Raw genomic sequence first — 24,846 nt, 5'->3', positions numbered from 1 at the left:
TTGTGTACGCCAAGGTCCCTTTTGACTAAGGGGAGGTGGGGAGCTCATTTCTAGCTGACCACTTTGGTTGTATTCTTTGTGTCATTCATTTCCCCTGGTCAGTGTAGGGAGGCTGGTACAGGACGTGCATCTAATAATGGTGTAACGTTTTCATTGCTCTCCATCTCACTATTGGGCAGCATGTACACTGGAGACAATGGGTTTTGTATAGACTAAAATGACACCCCTCCTCAACCTCACCCTTAGGAAAGAGTCAACGGTCTTCAAATGTCTATTTCTTTGGAACATGTTGAATCTCTCCATGCCGTGTAATGCTGAGTGCCACCATGGTGTGTCACACCCCCTCACAGCGGCATCATCTCGTAAAAGCCAGTGTTAATTTCTCAGGTGTGTGAAAAATGAAGGTCGCTCCTAGGCACCAGGAGCCCAGTTTTTCATTGTTCAATGATCTCGGTGGGTACAAGTCCATACTCTACATGACTCTCTAGCCTTCCTCTCTACACTGATATTTCGAGCAGTGTCGTGTCCCGCTGCCATCCCACTGTTGGAGCCTTTCCCCACTGCTGGAGTTTTTCCCTGAAACTCTGGCAGACAGGAGTCAGTAGGGAAAGGCTCTGCCAGCACCCAGTTGCTGGGGCCTTTCCCCGCAATTCAGCCCTTCCCCACAGCCTCCTCCCTGCCAGAGCCACCTTCTCACCACAGTGAAAGGCTCTGGCAGCAGGGAGCTACTGAAACTTTCCCCTGCTGCCTCCCCCCACCAGAGCTTTTCACTGACACATGTAGCTGCACACTGCAGTGTGGACGGAGCCTGCTGTTCACTGCAGTGTGTAGCTACACATACCCTATGCACTGCCACCAGTTGCGTGCCGTGTAGACATAGGCTTTGTGTTGTTCCATCACTCCTAAAGGCAGTGAATCTACTCACTGGGGAATGTTCTTGGTGTAGGGGCTGCCTGAGAGGATAGAGAGCTGGCATAACCGGTTCTACACGTCTCCCTCCTACAACCCCTAGCCTATGATATGTGCCAGGGCAAGGTGCATTGCTAGAGCATGCTGTTTACCTTGACTGCTGCAATGGCCCCTAGGAGTCTGGAACAGCCATAGGTCAAGTCAGAGCATCTTCAAGACCGCTCTTACTTATGCCAGTAGTTGGGCAGGCCCCTGGACAGTCCCAGAACAAAAGGTGGCATAAAACAATTTTGCATATGCACCTCTATTCAAATGTGGAGTCTAGTCTGCCAGAATGGCAAATCAGGCCCCAGGTTTTTGAGGAAGGTGGTCCTATTAGTCATTATTGTAATTATTAGCATTCTTAGAGCACTCATTGCCTGTAGTGGCTGGGCACTCTTTATTACTCACAGAACACCTTACAGACAGACATTGGGTAAAGAACTCCTGTCTGCTTTCCAGTTCCTCTTCTATCCACCCCAGCAGCGAGTGGTTTTTACCTTTACATTCTTTATGTTAGTGTGTGTTTTACTCTAGCTACTTAAAAGCATGATCTCCCTCGAGTGGAACAACTACTGCACTGCATCTGAACAGCTGTGTGTTACCAGACCTTTTCTGCCCTTTTGCTATGTGATAATATGTAAAGAACTGTGGGAAAAAATGATGACCACATATAGCACAGGCTGTGGTGAGTCCACTTAATGTTCTCTATTCTCAGCAGCATAAGAGAACATGGTGTGTTTTGCAAGATATAGCCACTATCAGCTTGACTAGCAAAATGAGAGGAAGGAATAAAGGGGAGCAAATAGTGAAAATGAATTACAATAATTAAGATTTGCAATGATATGAACTAGCCGTTTACTTCATTTGAAGCCTGTCACTTCTTCAAAGAAGAGTAGGCCAGTTACCTTTTTAAAAATATGGCTACTGTTCACTATCAATACCAACAGATGGAAACAGATTGCCCTTGGCCACAAACATCACCCATTTCATATAGCCACTTAAAACCTTGAGGGTGAAAGTCACCCTAGTGCAGAGGGCCTGGACAGGGCTTTTTGACCACTTCTTGCCCTTATCACAGAACTTCAATGGGGCCTAGGACTTGTTGCATGGCTTTGGACTGGCATGAAGTTGTCTTATAAGATCACTTCCAGATGCATTAGAGAAGGTGGTACTTCCCCTGCTCCCAGTAAGGGTTTGTCCTGAGTAAGAAGGATGTGTGTTTTTACCATGATTAGCTAATACATGGGAACTAACACATGTTAAAACCCTAGTGTGGACAATGCAAACTGTAGTTTTAACACATGCTAGCTGGTCAAGGTGAATGGTTGGCTTTCCCTAGGGCTTACCTTGACCAGTTAACACAGGTTAAAAAGCACACCCTTTTCTAGCGTAGCTATGAAGGATTCTGCAAATATTTATTTATTTAGATATACATAAAGCATTAAAAACTCCCTATCTAGGCTTCAAGGTACCTTTGCCATATGTTAAAAATACAGGGCACCCTATACAAACAAATATTAATGCAGGAACCTCCCTAGAAACAAAACCTGTCTGAGGGGGAACTACTATGGCCACATATCCTGAACCTCAGTGCTCCAATCTCAGCCTTTAGTGCAGTCCTTCCTCTTCAAATGCTTGTGAAGAGAGACGGAATTTGAAGGTCAACAGGCTTATTCTGGACCAAGTGGGGGAAGTAAATTCCAAACCTGAAGGCCCATCATGGAGATACCCGGCTAGGAGCCCCCTCTCCTATAGCAAGATGGTCAGTCTCAAGCACCTCTGCTGATCAGGACTGCAGCAGTGTTGCCCAGGGAGAAAGACAATCCAGCAGGTAGTCTAGTCCCAGGCCCTTTAGCATCATGTCAGTCAAAAATACCACCTTAGACTACAGCTGGAAATTGCCAGTCAGCCAGTGCAGAACACGGAGTTCTGCAAAGCGCTGACAGTGAGAAACTCCACTTAGCAAGCAAGTCATCACGTTCTGCACCACGATGATGTCATGTGCAGCCCCATGTAGAGCACGTTGCAACAGACTACTGGGCAGGTGACAAAGGTGTGGTTAATGTCAGCAAGGTCACATCTGAAAGAAATGATTGCCACCTCCTGGCCAGCTGTTGGTGAAAAAATCTGCCTGGGTCATTGCTGCTATATGATCATCTAACAGCAGCTGGGGATCCAACAGTATCCCACATTGCAAAACCAAAGAACAAATAATGTACACAGACTATCAATGAAAGGGCAGATATCATCCTTGTCATATCTTCCATTAATGGCGCTTGATCTATTTCATGTGTGCACCCACATTTCATGGGATAGCCAGTCCCTGTACCCTGATTCATCTCTACTTAAAGTGTAGCGAAATTGTTAGGCACATCCACACAATCCAGGTATAGGATGCTGTAGACAGAATCCAGGCACAGAAGCAATTTATTGGTGGGCAGCAGACCTGGTTTTTGACCCAAGTTTTGATGATAAGGTAGCCTGCATGCTAAGTCATTGAAATATGAATGAATGCAGAGAAGAATGGTTGTAATTGTTTCTAAGTAATAAATCAATGTAAAAGCAATACATCTGCTTAATAATTAGAGTTGTCGTGGATGGGTTTTATTCAAAGCTTAAATTAGATTCATGCTTGAACTTGTCAATTTGCTTGAAGCTAATATGGCTGAACTCAAAATGCAAACTACTGTGGGAACACTGAAAATGATACAGGAAGGGGAAAGAACTATTTTGTCCAGGCTACCTTTTCTCATAATATGCTCAATATTATCCACCTGGACCATAAGACTATTTGTAGTAGCTCCTTCATTTAATTTAAGGGCAGAATTTCATAATATGTATGTGGGGATGTCAGCCAGAAAAAGTAATCTACCTTTTTTTTCTGATGCATTTGCCATACATGACCAATAAACTCAGGCGAAATTATCCCATGGAATGCGGGTCCTTGATTAACTCAGTATTCTACTGTCCCTTATTCCAGCAAAATTCTAAGATGCAAAGATTGCAGGAAAGAGTAAGCTTTACAAAACAAAATTTAAAGGAAGAAAAGTTCATACTAAGATCAATGGAACTATACTGATTTTCATAAGCTGAGACTCGGGCCCTAAATCTTTTTAGTCTAAAGGCATGCTTAAGAAAAGGAAGTTTAGACTGAAGTGTCGCAGTGAGAAAACAAATAAGAAATAGAAAAATGGTTTGTTCTGAGAATCGTAACAATAAAAAACCTCACTGCATGAACTGAACCACCCGTATGGCATGTAAGGCCTGACCTAGCTTAAAAGCCTCACCTTAAAAACTTTAAAAAGCCCTGTGCTGCGCTCAATTGTGTGCCTAATCCAGACTTGCAATAATCAGGTATTTGGCCATGAACTTAGCTAGACACATTGCCATTTGTACATACATTATTTATATCTGTATAAAACCTCTGTGCCCAAGGCCACAGTAGGCGCCAACAAGTAATTGTTTTGGGGCCAGAAGGAAATCCATGAAGAATTACATATACCTTGCAAATAGATATAAGAAACAAAGAAAAAAAGAGGTCATATTTTGGACAAACTCACCTTGATATGTCAGCATTTGATGAAGTTTCCCTTGGCTCCAAAGTCCTCGCTTGTGTAATATGAGTTCTGTGACTTTTTGGCACTGCTGTTCACCCTTTCAGGTCATGTCTACTACTCATAAAGGCAACATCATTCTTGTGACATGAGATGGAAGCCCTGATGAGGTTCACTGTGGGGTGGGGAAGGACTACGTTTGAAGGGCTCTCTCTTTTCCAACTGGCTATCTCCCCCAGAGGGTGCATGAAAGAGAGAAAAAGAAAACAAATGGGACACATTTTTATGAATAACTACATTTGACACAGATTTGTTCATTTTCCTGTGGGAAACTTTCACCTGGCAGCAGGGAATTGGGTGGGGGAAAGGCATATTCTTTAGCTCTCCCAAGCCTGCTAGGGTGGGTGGATGTTTTGAACTGCATTTCAGTGCAATGTTACAGGCCTCCTGTTTTAAAAACAGCCTCTGTGTATGTGGGTTTGGTGTTGTCATGCTGCAGATTGGGCATGCAAAGCCCTACATTTCCTTCTCTCTAGCTTTGTTAAGGAACATCTTTATCTTCTCAGGCCTCTTCTTTCTCCTCCTTTGAGTCTCATTCTTCCAACGGATTTCCCCCCCTTGCGTATTACTGTAGTGGTACTGGATGCCACCAAGGCAGTTTAGATCCTGTCCTGGTGGTCACTTTCCAAGCAATTACTTTGGATACAAAAGAAGAGACTGAAGAGGGCATGACTCTGATCTCTTTTCTAATGGTGTAAAATTTGGAATAATTCCATTCTCTTCAGTGGAGCTCTCTGGATTTATTACCAAGTAACGGAGGGCAGTATCTGGCTCTATAAGTCAGATGGGTCAAGTTTCCCTGATTACCCATAGATATTTGTCCTGACCTTTTATTAAGCCTTCTTTAGTAAATCTTAGGAAAGACCATCTGCCTTACATTGCTAGGCTTTCCATGGTAGTGAAGCTGCAAGTGCCCTTCATAAATGTGAAGAATGGCGTCTGCCCTTTAGACTGGAGAGTGGGTGTTATTACTTATATGTCTCTGTAACCCTTCTGCCCATCTAAGTTGGCAGCAACAAGGGCCGGGTTCTGTATCTAGGGGTTCCGTTTCAATAACACAATGCAAAACCGGCTCGAGCCCCCACCCAGTGACCTGGGACAATTACATACCACCCCCTGGGCGCCTCTACGAGGCAATACTTCCCCTCTCGCAAGCACGGAGTCTGAGTGTAACAGAAAATGTTTAATAACATGAGGTAAACAACATCAGCATTAAATTGGAAAAACACCAGAACTAGAGTTCTTAGACCAAACCATGAGCGAAGACCCACCCCAGCAAATTGGGCCATGTCCTCTCCCATTGGTTCTTGAAACCAGCGACCCAAGAATCACCAAAGTCCCAAAAGTCCACCAATCCCAAAGTCTCTTGGGTCCAGCAACCCAAGAATCACAAAAGTCCGACAACCCCCCAAAGTCTCTGTCCATGATCAGTGCAGCCCCAGAGTTCAAAGGGGGGGGTGAGCAGGGTGTTAAGGGGCACCTTACGTGATCCGAGGCCAACCGGCTGCTTCTCCGTGGGGTTCCACCGCAGCCTTCACCACGAACTGCTCCATTCCACCCGCAGTCCCACTCCTGCCGTCCCACGAACTGCTCTGGCAGCTGCTCCGCTCCGCTCACCGACCTGTGAGCCGCGCTGCTCCGCTCCGCTCACCGACCTGTGAGCCGCGCTGCTCTGCTCCGCTCCGCTCACCGACCTGTGAGCCGCGCTGCTCTGCTCCGCTCACCGACCTGTGAGCCGAGCCGCGCCACTCCGCTCCGCTCCAGTCGTCCCGTGGGCAGCTCCCACAAGGCTCTGCTAGCTGCTCCTCCAGCCGCTCCGCTCACCTCCGCTAAGCTAAGTTAGCTTAGCAAATAGCTTCAGGCTCCCCCACTAGTTAACACAGCCTCAGTGATCTCAGTTCTTAAATAGCTTTAGCTCTTTTGTGATTTCAGCTCTTAGTGATTTCAGTTCTTAGTAGGGGAGCCCCAGTGCTGGTGCACTATTGGCCCAAAGTGAACTCAGCTCAGCAGCCTGTAACTAGACTCCTAAGAGAATCAAAGTTAGCTCTGACATTCGACAGTGGAGAGAGGAGGAGGTGCAATTGGTGTTTCAGGCCCACAAAAGGGACCCACACCACCAGGTACCAATACCTGCCCCCAACCTCTCTCAATTCACTGGGTTTTGTAACCCATGCCCCTTGACAAGCAAATGCTTCCTAGGTAATGGTGAATGACTCACTCAGTCCTTCTGCCATACAACAGTTCCACTGGCCTTGATTCACAGAATCAGGGTAACAAAACTTTATTCTTCCTGCCCCAATAACAGAGAAACTGGGGATCCCACACCAGCCAAAGTAACCACTTTGAGTTGCTGTGGTTTCATGCCAGGCGAGTGGGTGTGCCTATGCAAACAAGATCAGCCCCTGGAGTTCTTTTCCACACTCGCCATAATTCACCACCAGATGTCAGGGTAGAGCTCATCCTGACTCTGCTTACATCTCTTTATCCTCCATAAAATGCTTTGAGCACTATATAAAGGCTTGATAGTAGTTGTGACCAAATTTTGCTGTCAGATCCATGCACACGGTTCCCACTGACCAGGAGAGCGTGAACATACCGGGTAGAATTTGCCCTTTAGAATGAGGGAAGAAAGTTAAAAGATATTACTCCTTCCAGAAACATGGCTTGAAAGGAGTCTTTCAGCTTTCTTGTTCTTTGTAGTTGTTTTGTTTAATTGTAAACTCTGCTTATCACAGCCAAAGCAAAAGTACTGTAGAGACCTGAATAAATGTGTGCACCCTGGGTCCCTTGACTATACAGATAATGTTTACTGAGCATACAGCTGCGATGGGAGTAGACTTACTGATGCCAAGATAAGGGAACACATACTTTGGTCAAAACAAACACAAATACCAATGGAGCCAATAAAAGCACAGTGGAGTTTTTTTCTGAGCCACCCTGGGTAAACCCAAGGCTATAGTTCTGTTGCGTACACTAAAGGATTGTGATCCTGTGAAACAGAGGGCAATGGCCTTGTGGTTTGAGCTATGTGAACAGCCTTCAAGTCTCATTCTACCAGAGACAACACTATCTTTTCATCTCTCATAGAAAGACACAAGTGACCTTGGACTAGATTTAAATCCCTTCCTAGAAGAAAACATTGCACTTACTATTTATAATCCTGCAACGGGAGGCAGCTGAGTTGAAGGTTGCTGAGCCAACCTGCTGGAGGAGGGATTCCGGGAGTACAGGGGAGACAGGGAAGAACTGTCTGTCTGGTGAAAGGGCACTAGGAGGAAAAGTCCCTTTGTGGGGTGCTGAAAGAAAATCAGGAAGTCCAGACATGGGACTGTCAGGAGTCTGCGAAGGAAGCGGGAATGCTTGAATAGCTCTGGACTACTTTGCTCCCTTTTGAGATCACATTACAATGCTGGTATTTGCTGGGCAGTTTGGCTGCACGTCCACAGGAGCTAATGAAAAGGCTCTTTGCACAAGGGGACAGTGTGGGCTGATTTGTAGAAAGAAAGGCTTCCCACAATGCCAATTAAGTATAATCGCAGTGACACAACTGACTTTTTCAGGGCTTCGAGCTGTTTTAGCCCACTCAGAGTCATTTTAAGTCTCGGTTGTTGAGCCCAAACAGCTGAACTTAGATGTTGTTTTTCCTATGACACAGACAGCTGAGATCACGAAATGGGCATTTAGCAATTCTTATATTTAGCACTTCCTTTCTCAGTGTCAACACATCTTCACTTGCCTTCAGCACAGTGCCTTTCATTATTTGATACACACTTGTAAGTGAGACAGGGACAAAGCAAAACAAAACAAAAATCCCAGCCATAACCACAGAATTTTAACTTTCTCAGGCCATAGCTAAACATGGGAAAAAGGACTACATATCACTTTGTTTTCCAGCAAATGAAGCGTCATTGATGAGAAGGAGAATAATTTTCTCACAGTACCCAGAATACATTTCAGTGTTCATGAACACCTGTGCTGAGAATTACCTAGCTACATGTCACAGTTAGGGCCCTACCAAATTTACAGCCATGAAAAACGTGTCATGCACCGTGAAATCTGGTCTCCCCCCGTGAAATCTGGTCTTTTGGGTGCTTTTACCCTATACTGTACAGCTTTCCTGGGGGAGACCAGCATTTTTCAAATTGGTGGTCCTAACCCAAAAGGGAGTTGCGGGGAGAAGGGTGGGGGTCACAAGATTATTTTAGGGAGGTCACAGTATTGCCACCTTTACTTCTGCACTGCTGCCTTCAGAGTTGGGCAGCCAGAGAGTGGCGGCCGTTGGCCGGTCGCCCAGCTCTGAAGGCAGTGCCCTACCAGCAGCAGTGAGGGTGGCAATACCACACCATGCCATCTTTACTTCTGTGAGGCTGCTGGCTGACTGTGAATTTGGTAGGGCCCTAGTCATAGTTATTGTTCCATAGCTGTGTACTTAACACTGGGTGTCTTGAAAACTTCACTGCTCTGCATGTCCTGTAATGGATTTTTTTTTTTTTTGAGGCCTCTGTGATGTGACTTTGAGGTTAAAGTCTGACTCTAAATTGTGACCCATTTGCTCTGTTATTTTTCACAGTGTAAACATTCTTTTCAATGTTGGAGTCAGAGGGGATTAGCACAGAAATGCATTTATTACTAGTAGCTGAAAGCCTGGGCTGTCGCCTGGGGGTAATTTGTAAAGTGACGAGTAAAAAAGCCAAAAGTGTCTGAAAACTTAGAAATTGGACAGTAACAGACCATGAATCCAGTGATGATTCAACCTAGTGATATTCTAAACCAAATCCCATTGCTTGCGGCTATTTCTATCACATTACACTGACTCAACAGACATTCTAGGCTTCAGAGTGATGTTTGGGGCTAAGAACATAAGAACAGCCATACTGGGTCAGACCAATGGTCCATCTAGCCCAGTATGGTGTCTTTAAACAGTGGCCAATGACAGGTGCCCCAGATGGAATGAACAGAACAGGTAATCATCAAGTGATCCATCCCCTGTCTCCCATTCCCAGCTTCTGGCAGTCAGAGGCAAGGGACACTTCAGAGCATGGTTTTGCATTCCTGCCCATCCTGGCTAATAGCCATTGATGGACCTATCCTTCATGAACTTATCTAGCTCGTTTTTGAACCCTGGTATAGCCTTGGCCTTCATAACATCCTCTGGCAAATACGTCCTTTTGTTTGTTTTAAACCTACTGCCTATTAATTTCATTGGGTGACCCCTAGTTTTTGTGTTATGAGAAGGAGTAAATAACACTTCCTTATTTACTTTCTCTAAACCAGTTATGATTTTATAGACCTCTATCATATCTCCCCTTAGATGTCTCTTTTCTAATCTGAAAAGTCCCAGTCTTATTCATTTCTCCTCATACGGACGCTGTTCCATACCCCTTATAATTTTTGTTGCCCTTTTCTGTACCTTTTCCAGTTCCAATATATCTTTTTTGAGATGAGGCAACCAGATCTGCACACAGTATTCAAGATGTGGGCGTACCATGGATTTATATAGAGGCAATATGATATTTTCTGTCCTATTATCTATCTCTTTCCTAATGATTCCCAACATTCTGGTAGCTTTTTTGACTACTGCTGCACATTCAGTGGATGTTTTCAGAGAACTATCCACAATGACTCAAAGATCTCTTTCTTGAGTGGTAACAGCTAATTTAGACCCCGTCATTTTATATGTATAGTTGGGATTATATTTTCCAATAATGTGCATTATTTTGCATTTATCAACAATGAATATCATCTGCCATTTTGTTGCCTAGTTACCCAGTTTTGAGAGATCCTTTTGTAACTGTTTGCAGTCTGCTTTGGACTTAATTATCCTGAGTAATTTTGTATCATCTGCAAATGTTGTCACCTCACTGTTTACCCCTTTTTCCAGATCATTTATGAATATGTTGAATAGGACTGGGCCCAGTACAGACCCCTGGGGGACACCACTATGTACCTCTCTCCATTCTGAAAACTGACCATTTATTCCTACCCTTTGTTTCCTATCTTTTAACCAGTTACTGATCCATGAGAGGGCCTTCCCTCTTATCCCATTGCATGTGTTATTGTATATGCAGTTGTGTTACTGTGTGGATAGTTGTGTCGATTTGTAAGTGGGTTGTATTGTGCTGTGAGAGTTGTGTGGATGTGTGGGTGGTGAACGGAGATGAGTGCTGCAGTGAGGGACTGTGTGTGTTTGGGGGATATTGTGCATGCTGGCTGTGTTGTGGTGTGGGTGGTTGTATTGATTTGTGTCCGAGGGATTGTGTTGGGAGATTTGTGCAGGTGATGAATGAGAGGTATATGCTTCAGTGAAGGGCTAAGTGTATTTGGGGTTATTGTGTATGCTGGTTGTTGTGTTGTGCTGGTTATGTTGTGCTGGGGGCGTTGTATGAATTTGTTGGGTGATGAATGAGTGGTGTGTGCGATGGTGTGGCAGTTGGGTGAATAATTCACCATCTGTGCATTCTTCCTTATACAACCAATTAAATTGCTGCATGGAAATTAGCTGTAGAATAAGAGTGGTGATTGGGTGAGTTACCTCTGATATCACAATGGTCTAGGATTCTTGGCATGCCATAGATACATGCCTTACTATCACAGAATACTGCACAGGGATAATTCATAAAGTCAAAATGGCTGAGAACTTAAAAAACTAGACAGTAAAAGACCATGAAACCCAGTGACGATTCAATCTGATGATATCCTGAACAAAGAGAGCCCTCAACCATGCTTGAAGTTGCTTCCATCACTTCACACTGACTATACAGACATTGTAGGCTTCAGAGTGACACAGACAGTGACAATCCTGGAATCTTTCTATATAGATTACTTTGGCTTCTGGTACCACTCATGATGTTCTAAGTGCTTTGCAAATATTCACAGTCCCTGCTCTGAGAGGCCCACAATTTAAGGAAAGCCAGACCAACAAGCAGACCGAGGTTCGGGAACCACTATAGGCAATCTCTATACAAGTCAACTCTATTCATTGCATACAGCATGGCAGAAGTGCATCTCTATGAGCTCGGAAAATTACGTCGTGTTAGAAAATAAGTTAAATAACGTGTAGTGACTAACACAATGTGAAACACTCAGGGTCAGCTGTTCAGAAGCACTCAGCATTGGCTGGACTAGGCTCCCATTGGAGGCCAGGGTGACATTCCCACTGATTTCAAAGGAAGCAGAGTTAGGCCCAAGCCGAGCGCTTTTGAGGCATTGCAGGCAAGAACTGTCATGTTTAACATCATGCCATCGGCTCCTGGTTCACACAGGGGTCTGCTTTTTGAAAGGTATTTTGCAATTTAATATGGGGGGACCTCATTGTTATGGGATCCATGTACAGTAATACAGTCAACCTTTTCCCTCTTATACCAGTAACTTGATTGTGTAACCTTTTATACACAACTTATTTGCTTTCTTTGTACTGGTGAGACTGCTGTTTTCATGAGTACATGGACACTGGGGTGCATTTAAGGAAAGCCTTTCCCCACTTTGAATAAGTGTTTTTTCTCTAAGGGATGCTACCAGTATATGGATTTAGGTGTTTTACATAAACTCTCACTAGCTCCATTATGGATCAACTCAAACACCTTTCCGGAGAAGTTGTCATTATCATGCAAATTGAGCCAGTTCCTTCTGGCAGCCTCTCTGATACCATAGCCCAACACATGTATGAATCATATAGATGGGTGCAGCAGTAGGTACAGTTCAGATCAGACAGGCTAGACCCTCTCCGGGACAACATACCATCACTCTCGGACAATCCTGTCCTGGCCCATGAAGGGTTAATTTGAACACCTAATAGATATTTTCCATCTTTTATTTCTATGAATCGATCATCTTCAGAGTCATGATTAATTCAGAATTTGAATAACAATTTTTGAAATGTGAGATTCAGTGATAAGCACCTCCAACTGCTTATTGGAGCCTTGTCTATACAGTCTTGTTCTCTTTGGCTGGAAATAAAAATAACTTGCAACGTAATAAGAACAGTCTGCCCCTTGGGATTTCCACTTCTTTATGCTTCTGAGGGGGCTGGAAACACTATGAGGATACCTTAGCTTTTCAGCACTTCCATATCAGTTCTTTCCTAGAATTTAGAAGTGCAGAGGTATTAAGCAAAATAGTGGTGGTGAGGATGGTAAATGATCAGAATAGATGAGCTTCCTAAAGACCTGAATGCAGTTTCAGTATTGTCCATAAGGTCAGGTCACTTTGCCTTTCACTTGAATGGGTTCAGCTGCCTGCAGGTCCCACCACAACTCTGTCCTGACTTGCACCTCTGAACTTTTCTCTTACTGCTTTAAACCCTGCCCCCTGCCAAAGGTGCTAACCTCCTTACCACCCTTGGTAGCTTTTTCTCTTTCTCCTTCTTACTTTGAGCCTTTTTCCACACCCTCCCTTATACATAGATAGCTCTCCCCAGCCTGGGCCACCAGAGCATTCTCTTGTCCACATTCAAGCATCTCTTAAAGACTTCTCCCATAATACACCTAAGAAATAGGTCAAAGGGGAGAAATGCCTGTATAATAAAGCTCCAAATGATTCCCTCCTCTGGGCTTCCCAATGTGTCTTGTCAATTCTGGTTTTATCTTTCAGACTGTAAGCATTTCAGGGGAAGGTCTCCCTTAATTTTATGTCTTGTACGTCGCTGAGCACAGTTGATGCTGAATAGACGATTAATAAAAATGATAATGTTCCTTAACCACAATATAAGGCTTATGACTCCAGGGATGAAAAATAACCACTTTCATTTGTGTCAGAAGAGTCTGACCACAAAAGCAGAGTTCCCAGTGAGTGCAACTTTGTCTGAATGGCTGGTACTACCTTAATCTGGTGGGGCCATGTCCAACAACAAGATGCTCCTAAGTTAACCTCACTTCCAGGATACTGTACCATGCAGAAACTGAACTTTTCTTTTTGTCTTTCTTGAATTAGAACAAGAGTGCAAACCAAATCCCTACTTGAAAATTCCATTGGAAAGAACATAGCCCTGGATTCTGCGTTCCATCCACCTGCCCTTGGATGTGGCAGGGGACTGGAGGGAGCTGATTGTGATTCCCTGACTGAGGATCACCTTGCCCCAGGGCAAGTTCGAACCACTAGAAGGAGGAGAATATCAACACTCTGCTCCCCCATGCCCCTTTCCTTCCCATCCCACCCATGGCCCTACCCCGGTATGTCCCCACTGCACCCCCTCCTTGACTTTTTTTGGGGGGCAGGGGAACTGGAGCAGGAGCTGCCTCTGTTAACTATCACTGGAAAAGTTCCCTTGTGTAGGGGAAATTCTCCAGCCAGTTTAATGCCACTTTGCACCATGTATGGAGGACAAAGTGGGCTGAGCAGAGAATCCAGTCTGTAATGGACACAAACAAAAAGCACGGAGACTGGTGCACTATTTTTCAGTTACTGCCTAAACTAGAATATTTTTTGATGAAAATAAAGCACAAAATGCATTTCCAAATCTAGTGTCAATGGTGTTTGCAGGTGCTGTGTTATCCTGTATTCTGCAGTAACTTTAAGGCCAAAACTGTCAAAGTTAAGCACCTACATCCATATTTGTAGACCCCTCCCTATGCTAACTGATTTTCAGAGGTGCTGAGCACCCACAGCTCCCAGTGACTTCAGTGATATTTGTGGGTGCTCAGCATATCTCAGAAAATCAGACCACTTTGATTTAACATTAAACACCAAAGTTTAAGATATTTGGCCTAACTGTTATGAAGAGTTAGCTCTGTGGTCTAGAGCTAGTGTCACACTCTTCCAAGCAGGAAACGTGTATTCATGCCCTGTCTTGGTCTCATCTTCAGGCCAGCAGTGGCTGGGAGTGTGGAGAGAGTGCTACGAGTCAGGGAGCCTCACAGCCCACACAGGGACTCTGCTGGTCAGTCCGGAGTGCCCCTAGGGGAGCTCTGAAAGCAGCTCATGCTAGTCACAGGTCTGTAGACAGGAGTACGGTAGTTATTGAAAGGGAAAGAGAAGTCCTTCATAAAGGTGTAGCATCTATTAATCAGCCTGTGGATTTCATGATGTAACTAGTTCTCCCTCTCCAGGAAAGGCCCCAGTCTGGTCTAGTGAGAAGTTTTACTACAGAGAAGCCAGAAAGTGGTTATAGAGGTTGGGAAACTTAGCACAGTAGGAGGAAGGTGTCCAAAAGGGGGAAGTTAGATCCACCAGGGCTACAAAATCTTTAAACCCTCAATTTAATGTTTCAGAGCAAGATGAGGAGAGTCTCTCTGGAATTTTTAATAGCATCTTTCACACCCACATTCTTATTTTCTTTTCAAAGCCCAGGCCCTGCTTTCCTAGTAATTTTCAGTTGCCATCCACACAGGCTTTGTTGTATAATTTTCAGGATGATTTCCAAACCAGAAAGGGATAGTTAGGGGAGAGGGAGGTAAGGCAAAGAAACGCATTCAGCTGATGCCTCAGAAATGCCTGGTGGGAGAGGGAAGGGAAGACAGCCTCTCAGTTGCCTGGATGTTTACAAACAGAAAGGTTAGGTTTAAAATCCAAAATAGCTATGGAAATTTTGATTTCAACCTATACCTATAAAAATCCAAAGCCCTGTCCTCATTCTAACTGAACAGACAGTTGCTTCACAAAGTATTACAAGTGTGGAATAAAAGACACACTTACACAACGAAACTGAGGTAGCTACTTGTGTAAAATAGGATGTAAATTAACATTAGCGTCACTTGAGAGTCTGTGTCTAAGGCAGAGGAGGAAAACAACCCTGGGGGAGACAAAAAGAGGGCTGTCCCATGTCTTCTCTGCCATGTCTCACTGGAATCACAGGGAGGTGTGTGTGTGGGGGGGAACTAGACTGAATGCTGGATGAGAATCAGCAGCACCAAATATTTTACACTCTGACAAGCTCAAGACATTTCAACAAACACTGTGGACATCTCTGTGAAACACTGCTGGTCGGGTCCTCCACTTGTGTAAATCAGCGTTGCTCCAGTGACTTCAGTGCAGCTACATGACTGACAGCAGCTGAGGATCTGACCCTAACATGTTGTACCAGGAGAAATTACTCTTCAGACGATAAACATTTCCCCCTGACTAATGTTATTGTACATCTCATGGCATGAATAAAATAAATTATTTGACTCTGTGAGGCCTGCTAACTGGAAACATTTCCCAGGGAAGCATTTCACAAGGATACTCTTCATAAACGGTTACCTCTTCGGCAACTCCAATACCATCCCCAGCTCCCAAGGATAATGTTCTCTCTTTGGTTTTAGGACATACATGGACACTCTCTTTCTCCCCTCCCCGCCATCACCTCTACACACTTCCTCTCCTTTCCAAATACAATCAAGCTGTCCTTAGTTGCTCTCTTGCTGTGTGTGTCAGGGCCACCACAATCCCACATTATCCCAACCAGCCATTTCCATGGATGCATCTCTTCTTTGTCTCTGGCACCTCTCTATATAAAGATATTCCCTTCTCCTCAGGCCCTCTCTTTCTGCTCAACCCGTGTTTCAGGCTTGCCTTTTGTGTGGTCCAAACTCCCCCTTTTTATCAGAATTATAAGTTGGAGACAGAGATGGGATCCCAGTCATGGAGTTCAGCTCTGAGTGCACATTTCCTAAGGTTCAGGCGTTTCAGAGACAGAGCTATGCCCGGGTAGTGACAATGCCAAAGTTAGAGGCACAGTAGAAAACACAAGGCAATGTGTTTTCATCTATCTCAGCTTCAAAGATTATAATATACATGCTCATGACTCTTTTCAGTTATGATTGCCAGGGACAGTGAACCCCAAGTCACTGAACCACTTTCTAAATCAGGGCTGGCAAACTTTTTGGCCTGAGGGCCGCATTGGGTTTTGGAAATTGTTTGGAGGGCCGGTTAGGGGAGTGGGATGTGGGCCACCCCCCTCCCCGCTTCTCGCCTCCTGATGGCCCCCCAGGACCCCTGCCCCATCCACCCCTCCCTCTCCCTGTCCCTTGACCGCCCCCAGAACCTCCACCTCTGCCTGCCCCCCCGCTGCCCCATCCAGCCCCCCGCATTCCTGATGGGCCCCTTCCCGGGACCCCTGCTCCATCCATCCACCCCTTTTCCCTGTCCCATGACTGCCCCCCGCCACCCCATCCAACCCCTCCTTCCTTCCTGACTGCCCCTCCGGGACTCCTGTCCCCATTCAACCCCCCTTTTCCCCGCCCTCTGACCGCCCCAACCCCTATCCACACCCCCGGCCCCTGACCACCCCTTTGAACTCTCCTGCCCTCTATCCAACCCTCCCTGCCCCCTTACCAAGCTGCCTGGAGCACCGGTGGCTGGCAGCGCTACAGCCACTCTGGATCAGGCCGGGCCCTGCAGCTGCGCTGCCCCGGGAGCTCACAGCTCTGCCACCCAGAGCATTGCGCTGAGGCTGCGAGGGAGGGGGAACAGCAGGGGAGGGGCTGGGGGCTAGCCTCCTGGGGCAGGAGCTCAGGGACCAGGCAGGGGGTCCTGCGGGCCAGATGTGGCTCGCGGGCTGTAGTTTGCCCACCTCTGTTCCAAATGCTGGTGTCTTTGCAGACTATTGGCCAGATTCTCCACTACATTGCCCAGGTGAAAATAATTGCACAGGGGGATGAAGTGGGTGCAAAATGCTGCCAAAGCAGAATTCTCCACTTTTACAATTGTGGTAGCATTTCACACTCCCTATGCCCTGGTGTAAATGACTTCACCTGGTGCAAGGCAGTGGAGACTTAGAACCTTTATTTCACCTGCATGGCAGTAATTTGGCAGTTGCAAATCAAACCCAGGGTTGCTCTGGAGAATTGATAATCATGTTGTTGGAGGCTGGGAAGGATTTCAGAAATAGTACTGGGCATATCACGTGCCCCTGTCACTTGTGTGACATCACACTGACAGCCTCATCTCAGCTTGACCTCAGGTTGAGCTTTCTATGCACAGACTACAGTAAGCAGTGAAGTGCAGCGACCACTGACATGACCCATTTTGTCGAATGAGGACATGGTGTCAAATTAAATTGTGGCTTTGTTGTAAAAGAAATCTTAAATAAATAAATAAAGTGAATGTCTTGCTGGTGACTTTTAGGCTGGTGAGTGGGCCACCAGACAATAAAAGCCTGACCCAGCAAGTGAAAGGAGGGGCCACAGATCCTAGAAAATCAACTAATTGCTTGGGACAAATAATGAAAAAAAAAACAAGGGTGGGGAGTAAGCCACGGGGTCTAAATAAGAGATCCAAAGGGGGGCCATGAGCAAGGAACCCTGAAGAGTGTCTCTCACTCTGAGAAGGATCCCAAGAAGTCAGTGAGCATCACCCAGAGGAACTCTGCCTGGATGTGTGCTCAGTCAAGGGACAGGAAATAGAGAATTCCACCATCCAGCTTCCTCCTTCTGGACTGATGGATGGTCACTTGGGCCAGTGTCAAGAGGAGGTTGACAAGAAGGCAACAGGAGTTTATGGGGCAATGGATGGGGAGTGCGTAAGGGAACAAGCGTGGGGGAAACTTGGGTAATCGTTTTTGGAGGAGATGGAAGAAAGTTGCCAGTTTGATTTCCCTGGAGACCGAGATCCGGAGTTTCCTCAGAACGGCAGTAATAATGTAATCTTCCATCACTCTACAAAGTTGCCCCAGCCCTGAACGGGTAAGGATAGTCTCTCTCCTTGCCTTTGCTGACCTCAGTCTCCATGTCCACTCAGTTCTTGGTCTCACTGCTGAGATCATCCATTTTATTGATGGACGTAACAGCTTTGTTGATCAGGGCGCTTATCTATGAGGAACTGGACTGATACCTCCAGTTTATTTCAGATAGGCCACCAAACCCCTATCAAGTGGTGTCAGCTGACGTTGGCAGGGCTCATATTACTTAGAGAACAGTATTTGTCCTATTACCAATCTCCTGATCGCTTCCTTTAGAAGGACACTACAAAATGTAGAGCACTGATACAATATTAAGTGCATTGTGTTGCACTTTGTTTCCTCTCCATTCCTGCCCTAATCTCTCTGGGAGAGAAAAGGGGCAAAAATGAAAGCAGCTGTACTGAGCAGGGGTTTGTGCTTCCTCACAGCCTGAAAATGTCCAGCATTAGGCTGAAGATTTTGTTTTTGCGCTATTAGTTCCATAGCACCATGTCAATTGTGCAATGCTGTTGCATAGGCAGGAAGTCAACACAGACCCTGAAATGTGAGATGCGATTGCCCTTAATTTAATGTCAGTAAATGGTCTCTTTTTATACTCTGGACACGTCACTGGACTCCAGCTCCCATCTCTATGAATTAAAGAGGTTGACAGTGTTCTCAAGGGTTAAATTTCAGCAGGCAGTTTAAAGTTGCCACACATCTTGGAAGAGGCTGTACAATGGCATATTTCCTACTCACTCTCATGCACAGAGAGGTGTAGGAACCAGCCACAGAGATTGAGACAGAGGGTTACAACCAGGCTAGGCTATAGCAACATCAATATTATGCTAGTTAAATAAATTATCCTAAAATCTGCTGCAGCCATCAGTGAATTATCACTGACTACACTGCATAAAATACTATTTCCTTCCTTCCTTTCCTAGTTAGGGATTACATAAAAAGGAGAGATTGGTTAGGCTACACCCTAAGTGAAAAAGCTCAGCCCAGTCCCCAGATAACATTTCTCCTTTCCAGACTACAACATACTAGTGTTTCAGTATCTTGCTCTATATAACCCCTAGAATATTTCTAATGATTTATGTTGTTCTTTCCAGGGGAGGGGGAAGAAAAAATGTTGCTGCCTCTTGCTTCCCATCTCAGAGGCTCCACAAACATTACTTCCTGCAGCAACTAGGTGTTCCTTGGATTTTGCCCTTCAAGACTGACCCAACCCTGATTAGTTAATGAGATCTGACAAGATCACAGCATGGGGCAGTATAGCTGCAGGAAAAGTAAAGGTCATTTTGCAGTCATATTTTCCAAACTCAGGAGCATATTAGCATCAAACTCTTCTAGCATTTTCAGACAATACGGAAAGTTCAAATAGACGAGCAGCCCTGCAAACCTTTTTAGACAGAGTGCAGTCAGTTGTGTGTTTTTTGGTGGAGTTCCATTTGGATCATCTCCATGGTGTCAGGTCTATTAGAACCACAACATCTTGTGATGGATACTGAGGTGTTCATAAAACCCCACTGACATAATCCCCGTGTGGTTTTGTAATAAATTACTCGGTGGCTACGACAATCTGGCAATTTGCAGTGCTTTGCAGGAAACACAAGCACAAAATGGGCTCCTATTTAATAATAACAAGAGGTTATTTTTGCACAGTTTCGCAGCATCTGATTAGAACTGGAGGATCCACCTGCAACCTCTTTGTTAAGGGACATTGTCATCATTTACAGGTAACTATTGTCTTCTGTTCTTGATTCTATCACACTACATCTACATGCAGATAAATTCATTGATTTGACAGTTACTTTTGGTTTGCAGTGGTAGAAGCAAGAGGAGAACTAGGCCCTCTGACTGTATCTCTGTATACGTTGTACTCTATTTTTATACTATTTGCTTCTGGTTATGTTAACCTAAAGAACTATCACTCTGTTTTCTTTCCTTATTAAAGCTAACTGCATGGGTGGTGGGTGGAGCCCTTTGGGGGGCTAGCCCCCAGCTCCACCCCTGCTACCCACACTGTCCTCCCTCGTGGCCAGAGCCCTGAGCCTCCCCGTAGCCAGAGTCCTAAGACCCCCTGCCCCCACTTTCCCCGCAGCCAGTGCCATGAACCTCCCCACACACACCTGCCCGGAGGAGCCCTGGGCCAGCTGCAGCCACACCATGCCTCCTCTCCCCAAAGCCCCAAGCTGCCCTGGAGAAAAGCGTCTCATACAGTTGAAGCTTTTCTTCTAGGGTGGCTGAGGGGATGGTATGTGCTACTGAGCTTCCTGGGTTCATCAGTAATCTCTCTGGAGTCCAGGGAGATTACTGATGAACCCAGGAAGATGAATAGCACATACCGCCTCCTCAGCTACCCCTAATCCTGCATGGGGCATAATTAGGGCCTGACCAAATTCACAGTCCATTTTAGTCAATTTCACAGTCGTAGGATTTTAAAAATAGTAAGTTTCATGATTCCAGCTATTTAAATTACAGATTGTTGTAATTGTAGGGGTCCTGACCCAAAAAGGAGTTGTGGGGGGTTGCAAGGTTATTGTAGGGGGTGGTTGTGGTACTGTTATCCTTACTTCTACACTGCTGCTGGCAGCGGCGCTGCCTTCAGAGCTGGGTGGCCAGAGAGCAGCGGCTGCTAGCCAGGAGCCCCGCTCTAAAGGCAGAGCTGCCACCATCAGCAGCGCAGAAGAAAGGATGGCATGGTATGGTATTGTCACACTTACTTTTGCACTGCTGCTTCAGAGCTGGGCTCTCAGTCAGCAGCTGCCACTTTCTGGCTGCCCAGCTCTGAAGGCAGCAGCGCAGAAGTAAGGGTGGCATGGTACTGGTATTGCCACCTTTACTACTGTGCTGCTGCTGGTGGGGTGCTGCCTTCAGAGCTGGGTGCCCAGCCAACAGCCACCACTGTCCGCCCACCCAGTTCTGAAGGCAGCACAGAAGGAAGGGTGATAATACTACGAACCGACCTAAAAGAACCTTGCGACCCCCCTGCAGTTCCCTTTTGGGTCATGACCCCCAATTTGAGAAACTCTGGTCTCCCCTGTGAAATTGGTATAGCATAGGGTAAAAGCACACATAAGACTAGATTTCACAGGGAGAGATCAGATTTCACGGTCCGTGATGCATTTTTCATGGCCGTCAATTTGGTAGGGCCCTAGACATAATAAAGCAAAAACTTGCCTCCCAAACCCCACAACCGGGGGTCTGGTGGCAGCGCCAGGGGAGGCTGAGCTGCCCCTGGTCTGTTATACCCGCCACCCATGGCAAATTGTATAAAAGTCCCTCCGCTGTGGGTTCATTTCAGTAGGCACGATCTGGCAGCAAAGTGCTTTCTCCTTTAATTTAAAGAGATTTCCTATCTCCTGTGTGTTTGTAGAATTGTTTGGTTGGACAATATGCCTCTTGAAATCTACGTTAAATAACCATATGTAAAGCTAGGAGACAAATCCTCACCTACACCAAGCTTACGCCACTTAAGCCACCTTTCTATTTCCCAATCCTGGGGCTGCTCGGGACCACAGGAAATGCTCTATTGTCCAAGGATCAGCCAGAGTTCTCTGCCCTCTGTCTGGCTCCATCCTCTTCCACCTCTAACATGCCTCCTCCCCGCCTCCTCGCCCAGAGAATCCACAGCAGCCCATTTGGGATAGGTTTATGGTTCCTTTGCACTACTCGGGTGGTGCACAAGGGCCGAGGATCTACCACTAGATGTTTGCAGTAGTTAGTCTGGAGAACAGAAGGATTTCAGGGCAGCCAGATGTATTGTGAGTCTAATGAAATAATTGGCCTGTTTGAATAGCAAATACATTGGCAGCTCTAAAATGTTTTTTCTGGAATTTCTCTACAAGTTCCCTGAAATCTTGGCCCCGGCTTTCCGAATTGCTCCAATCACTCCAGACTTTGCTTGTCATTTGCAGACACTGGCCTGTTGATTTTTAAGACTTATTTCATAGATCCAAATCCTGGTCCCATGTAAGTAAGCACCATGTTTACAGGAGACTGCCCAGCAACAGCCATCCGGTTCCCTTTGTTTGACCCTTTGACTTCACTCCTGTCCCTTTGTTATCTCATTAGTTGTCCCCTGGAATTATTTGGTTTCCAGGCCCTGTGGATCCTCCCCTTAGGCTGGGGGAGTGGGGGAAGCCCTTTAGCAGTGGGCGGGCCAATAGGAACAGCTGGGGGCAGCCACAGGATAGGGGACAAGACTCCATGACATCCCCATGGCCCCGGACTCCAGTGGGAGAACCACACACACACACACACCTCAGAGGCATAAGACCTCAGCAGACTCCTCCCTAGAGCCATGGGGCAGAGGGAGGAAGTGCAGCATTCCTGAAGGTAGAGTCAGCCCCCAGAGCATAGGACTGCCCGACATAGCTGGGAGCAGTAGTAATTTTTTTTCCTATGGCATGTGCTATGGGGTAAGTATATACTATATATATATAGTATATATTTTTGACTGTACCTATTGAGGGGTACTTGGGACTTATGTATAGCTAGCACATTCGTTCCCAGGCAGTGTTGCCTGGAGGCTTGCAAGGAGTAGGCAATAGAGTCTTGGAAGAACACCAACAAGAAATCAGATTAGACGCTTTTAAAGTAGCTCTGCAACAAGTAATATCCACCTCATCCTTCCCTAGCATCCCCCTGGACCAGGGGTGGGCAAACCTTTTGGCCTGAGGGCCACATCTGGGTATAGAAATTGTATGGTAGGCCATGAATGCTCACAAAATTGGGGTTGGGGTGCGGGCTCTGGGGTGGGGCCAAAAATGAGGAGTTCAGGGTGTGGGAGGGGGCTCCAGGCTGGAGCAGAGTACAGGGGGGGGGAAATCAGGGCTCTGGCTTGGGGTCCAGGCTCTGGGGTGGGGCTGGGCCTGAGGGGTTTGGGGTGTAGGAAGGTGCTACGGGCTGGGACCGAGGGATTTGGAGGGCAGGAGGGGGATTAGGGCTGGGGCAGGGGATTGTGGCATGGGGGGGTGAGGGCTCTGTATGGGGGTGCAGATTCTGGGGTGGGGCTGTGGATGAGGGGCTCAGAGGGCAGGAGGGGGCTCTCGGCTAGGACCGAGAGGTTCGGAGGGCAGGAGGGGAGCAGGGAGTTGGGGTGTGGGGGGGAGGTGGCTCAGGGGTGCAGGCTCCGGGTGGCGCTTACCTCATGGGGCAGGAGAGGTTCGGAGGGCAGTTCAGAGGGCAGGGGATTGGGGTGTGGGGGGGAGGTGGCTCAGGAGTGCAGGCTCCAGGCGGCACTTACCTCAAGCAGCTCCCGGATGCAGTGGCATGTCCCCCCTCTGGCTCCTACATGGAGGAGGCTCTGCTGTGTGCTGCCCCGTCTGTAGGCGCCGCCCCTGCAGCTCCCATTGGCCATGGTTCCCAGCCAATGGGAGCTGCGAGCATGGCACTTGGGCCGGGGGTAGAGTGTGGCGCTCCCTGGCTACCCTTATGCGTGGGAGCTGGAGGGGAGACATGCCGCTGCATCTGGGAGCTGTGCGGACGGCCCCCGACCCTGGTCCCCGGCTGGAGCCCTGGAGCAGGGCAAGCCCAAGACCCCACTCCCCAGTGAGAGCTTGAGAGCTGAATTAAAATGGCTGGTGGGCCAGATGCGGCCCATGGGCCATAGTTTGCCCACCCCTGCCGTAGATAGTAAAATGCCATTCTCAGTACAGTAAAGTACAGTGGTGACATTTACATATCTGACTGACTATTTGGGTCAAAATATCACAGCCCCACTAAAAATCCAAATTCTTATTATTGTCTATTATTTGTATTACCATAGCACCAAGGAGCTCCAGTCAAAGATCAGGGTCCCGCTAGGCTAGGCACAGTACAGACAGAACAAAAACAAACAAACAAAAGTCCCTGCTCTAAAGAGCTTACAAGCTAAGTAAGAGTCATCAGACCACTGGTGGATACAACAGGCAGATAGGGGGAGCACAAGAAAGCAATGAGACAATACAGGTCTAGCTATTAGCTAGGTTTTTTGTAAACATCATGTTAAAGAGAGTTTTTAAGGAGGGATTTGAACAAGGTGGCCTTGCAGATGTTTATGGGGAGTGTCTCCCATGCTGGAGGGGCAGAATGGGAGAAAGCACAAAGGTGTATGGTTGAAAATGTAACAAGTAAGTGATGAAGGCTGGCACTATTGGCAGAACAGAGATGGCCATGAACAACTCAATAGTGCATGAGATGATAGCTAGGGTGGGGACAGCCATGAAGGGCCTTGCAAGTGAGAACAAGTTAACCTGTACAAAATACTAGTTTTAAACATAGCCCTGCTCAATAGAATTGTATTCCAAGGGTTCTGATGATATAACAATAATCTATGGCACCATGACACTCTCTACACTTTCCCTATTCTCCCCCTGTCCTCCCTCCCCATATATTTAATTTTACTGAAGCCTGGTCTACACTTAGGTCAACATAAGCCACATTAAGTTGATCTAATAATGTATGTGCCTACACTATGCCCTGGTCTACACTACGAATTTAGCAGAGTTAGATTGATTTAACCCTGCACCCGTTCACACGATGAAGCCATTTTTGACGACTTAAAGGACTCTTAAATCGATTTCGGTACTCCTCCCCGACGAGGGGATTAGTGCTGAAATCCACCTTGCTGGGTTGAATTTGGAGTAGTGTGGACACAATTCAACAGTATTGGCCTCCGGGAGTTATCCCAGAGTGCTCCATTGTGACCGCTCTGGACAG

General features: G+C 46.4%; 1 long non-coding RNA gene across 2 annotated transcripts in view; it reads right to left on the bottom strand.

Moving 5' to 3' along the window:
- LOC117872093 overlaps positions 1-24,846 on the bottom strand; it is a 69,606-nt gene that overhangs the window by 3,899 nt on the left and 40,861 nt on the right. For both annotated transcript variants that reach the window (XR_004644404.1, XR_004644403.1), the window contains exon 2: positions 4,512-4,731. This is a non-coding gene — a long non-coding RNA (uncharacterized LOC117872093). The remainder of the gene's footprint in view (positions 1-4,511; positions 4,732-24,846) is intronic.

The sequence above is a fragment of the Trachemys scripta genome, chromosome 2 (genome assembly GCF_013100865.1).
Source record: "Trachemys scripta elegans isolate TJP31775 chromosome 2, CAS_Tse_1.0, whole genome shotgun sequence".
In the NCBI taxonomy this organism is placed as follows: domain Eukaryota; kingdom Metazoa; phylum Chordata; order Testudines; family Emydidae; genus Trachemys; species Trachemys scripta.
This window is presented reverse-complemented; position numbering and strand designations above follow the sequence as displayed.